Source organism: Opisthocomus hoazin, unplaced genomic scaffold (assembly GCF_030867145.1).
Source record: "Opisthocomus hoazin isolate bOpiHoa1 unplaced genomic scaffold, bOpiHoa1.hap1 HAP1_SCAFFOLD_149, whole genome shotgun sequence".
Classification (NCBI taxonomy): domain Eukaryota; kingdom Metazoa; phylum Chordata; class Aves; order Opisthocomiformes; family Opisthocomidae; genus Opisthocomus; species Opisthocomus hoazin.
Genome location: NW_027449040.1, coordinates 22,501 through 25,000, shown reverse-complemented (window position 1 = coordinate 25,000; position 2,500 = coordinate 22,501). Strand labels below are relative to the sequence as shown.

The window sequence follows — 2,500 nt, the reverse complement described above, 5'->3', positions numbered from 1 at the left end:
CTCCAGTAGCTCCGGTTTTGATATTCCGATCCATGGGTCGACTCTAACCCCTAGATATTTCTCAGAGCTACCTGGTTCAATCATATTAATGGGGGTGCCGTTAATTGTCCAGTGTGGACAGTCATTGATCGTATATGAGTCTTTTGTTGGCTGGATGAAAAAGCCATGGCACTTTTCCCCCTGTGTTTTGAGGCCTGTAAGTTCACAAAAGGCCTCTAGTATCGTGATGTTATCCTTCATCCCTTCCCATGACCCACTCAGCAGTACCAAATCATCCGCGAAAGCCATAGATGTTACCTTTTTCGCGTAGTGCTGGAACCCACTCCCTTCAGACTCAAGCTTACACAGCAGAGGATCAATCGATAAATTAAATAAAATAGGAGACATTGGATCACCTTGCTTGACCCCGATGCATATTCTAACGGGGTCCGATTGATCATTTTTCAGGTGAATGCGAGTATTAACATTCAGGTACATGTTGGTAATCAGGGAGACAATATGATCGTCCACTCCCTTTTGCCTGAGGGCCATGATGATGTGCTCATGGCTCACCGTGTCAAAGGCTTTGGCTAAATCCACAAAGACCACCCCCAGGGGGCGATGTTCCCGTTTCGCGCTTCGAATCAAAAGTTGTAACAATTTTAGATTCTCCGCGCACCCTGATGACTTAATAAAGCCCCTCTGTCGTGTGTTAATAGGGCATGCCTTAGATAGCCTTACAGTTAGGATCCTTGAGAATAATCTCAAGATAATCGATCCGATGGTAATTGGGCGCCAATTATTGATGTCTTTTTGGCGCTCGGGCAAGGCCGATTTAGATATTAATACCGTCCGGCATTCTTTCACCACGTCCGGTATAACCCCTGTGGCCAACCAGAGATTGAACAATTCCATCAGCTGGGTATAGTGGGGATCAGTTTTAATGAGATCCCGCAAACTAAGCCCATCAGGACCTGGCGCCGCGTTCTTATTCATCTCATTGATGTTTTTAGAGATCTCTTTTGCCGTAATCATGGCTTGGAATGCGGAGTTGTCTGCCTGTCCCTCAGTGACAAAGGCCCCCAAGCCCTTGAATGTTCCTGACATCTCCCATCTCGACTTGAACACCGCGTGTACCTCATCGAGCGGGATGCCGCATCGCAAGGATTCCACATTATCCAAGATAATCCCGGCAAGTTTCCCTCGATCGAGGTAAAACAACCGTTGGAACCTCAGAAAATGCCCTCGCTTTTTGGCCCTCTTCTTCATCCACACCTTCGGTGGTTCAGAAGAGGGAACCCTCCGGGTTACTTTGGGCCTTCCACCTTGGACCGCTTTCAACTCGTGGGACTTAAAGAACAGACATGCACAGCGGTCTTGGGTCGCCTCATCGACCAAGGTCGATAGATCTTTCTCACCTTCAATCACTTCCTCAAACATTCCCCGAAGAACGGTCAATTTATCAGATGTTACCCAATCTGAAATGACCTTTCGATAATGGGACCTTAGTCCCCCAACCACCCGTGATTCAATGCCCGGCAGATGTAACCCTTCACTCTCAAGATATTTCTGCTTTTCCTGATCTTTTTCCCTTCTCTTTACAGGGCTCTTATAAAGCCCCCTTCTTTTGTCACTTATTTGTTTAGCTGATTTAGATGGAATATGCTCAGCAATCAATTTGTTGATGTTCTTACTTCCCTCGTACTGTTTATCCAACCTCCGTAACAACTCCACCTCCTCCTCAGTCCAACACTGCCGATGTACCCCTCTGGCTGAGCACTCCTTCGGGCGGGAGGCGGCAATCCGCTCGATATTCCTAACGGCTGGGTGCGCAGAGCGCTTATGTTGTCCCAAGCCAATTTTCGTCTCAAACGTTCGCCCACATTCCTCACAGGCCCAGCCCCCGACAGGGGGAGATGTTTCAACCCCCTTACATTTCGGATAATGGCAGGCAATACTATGATGTTTAACGTTAGTCTTGCCACACTTAGCACACTGAAACAACGCTTTTTTCTTACCATGGACTCTCTTTAGATGTTCAATAAGCCCCGACATTTTCCCTATCCGGTTCCCACAACATGGACAAGATGGATTTTTGTCGGGGACCTTTACCACCGGTGTGCCCTCAGTGGGCAGGTCCGGGTAGGTACCAAGGATAGGTGGCGATGTTAACAGAGTAGACTGCGCCAGGGCCCCTGGAGGTGAAGCTTCACCCTCCCCCTCGCTCTCCTCTATCCTTGGTGGACTGTCGGATACCCCTCCAACTCTCAAGGAGGTGAGTGACTCATACACCTCTGGTAACCTGGACAGCCTCTCCTGCCAGGTGGAAGAGTCAATTCCCTCAAAACCATACAATCTCGAGTTCGTAAACTCCAACCCACTCAAGTTCATTCCCTCCTCCACCGCACCTCCACGGCAAACAGTGGCCCTAACGGCCACGGGGTCTCTCAAGTCCAAAGGACTTGTCTGGGTGGCCACCGATATATAGTTGACTCGCAACGGTCGGCCCATTTCGTCACAA

At 49.0% G+C, this 2,500-nt stretch overlaps 1 pseudogene; it reads right to left on the bottom strand.

The window, feature by feature from the left end:
* The window catches only part of LOC142360298 (28S ribosomal RNA), an 8,609-nt pseudogene that overhangs the window by 2,751 nt on the left and 3,358 nt on the right, over window positions 1–2,500 (bottom strand).